This window comes from Hydra vulgaris, chromosome 10 (genome assembly GCF_038396675.1).
Source record: "Hydra vulgaris chromosome 10, alternate assembly HydraT2T_AEP".
Taxonomy (NCBI): Eukaryota; Metazoa; Cnidaria; class Hydrozoa; order Anthoathecata; family Hydridae; genus Hydra; species Hydra vulgaris.
The window spans coordinates 23,592,501-23,593,366 of NC_088929.1; positions in this window are offsets into that span (position 1 = coordinate 23,592,501).

Here is an 866-nt window from a genome sequence, read left to right on the forward strand (position 1 = left end):
CAAGGTCGAGAAGGCGACTACAGATGAGGAGGCTACTTGTGGTTATCACCATCTTTAAACTCTATAACTCCGAAACACGAACCTTGACGAACAAGGCCGCTGCGCGGAGAAACAAGATGAGCGCGGTACTACCAGGGACGTGGTGGGAATCGAACTCGGAACCTCTCGCTTATAAAGCGAGCGCTCAACCACTACACCTCTACCGCATATATATGAAAAAGAAACATTTTAAATGTTTTCTTTTCAAATATTTTTCAATACCGAAATTTTATCAGCTATTAGAAGTTGAAATTTTTCAAAATTTACAAAACGATACTTAAACAAAAATTACAATTTATATATTAAAAGTGATATTAAGTTATTCATTAGGTTATAATTTGGGGTTAGTTTGACTACTGATTTGTTAATCCAACGAGTTTCAGGAGAGTTTCTAATATAGTTTCTAGTTGCAAATCTATATAAGATCCTTACAGTTTTAAAGCATGGTATTTCATAGGGACCCATACAGAATTCCAAACAGGCTAACCCGTATGAGCATAAGATAGAAACCACTGTCAAAATTAGACGGCATCCCAGAAAGCATCGCATATGGGTTCCAGTTAACAACCCAAACGATACCTATATCATTGTCAGCAGGGTAATGTTTTAGTTATATTTTAAAAAGCCATAAAATGTCACTAAGCTCCTTTTTTTTTAAAAAAGTTTGTTTTATGTAAATATAGTGTTTCTATAGTGAAGAGAAAATTTGATAAAAATAAGTTTAGTTTTGAATATTTTGTGCTACCATGTGAAGTGGTGGAATAAGAATTATTAGGTAGTTAAAATAAAAAGTAGTAACTTGGAATATGGGTGGTAAATAAATTTAG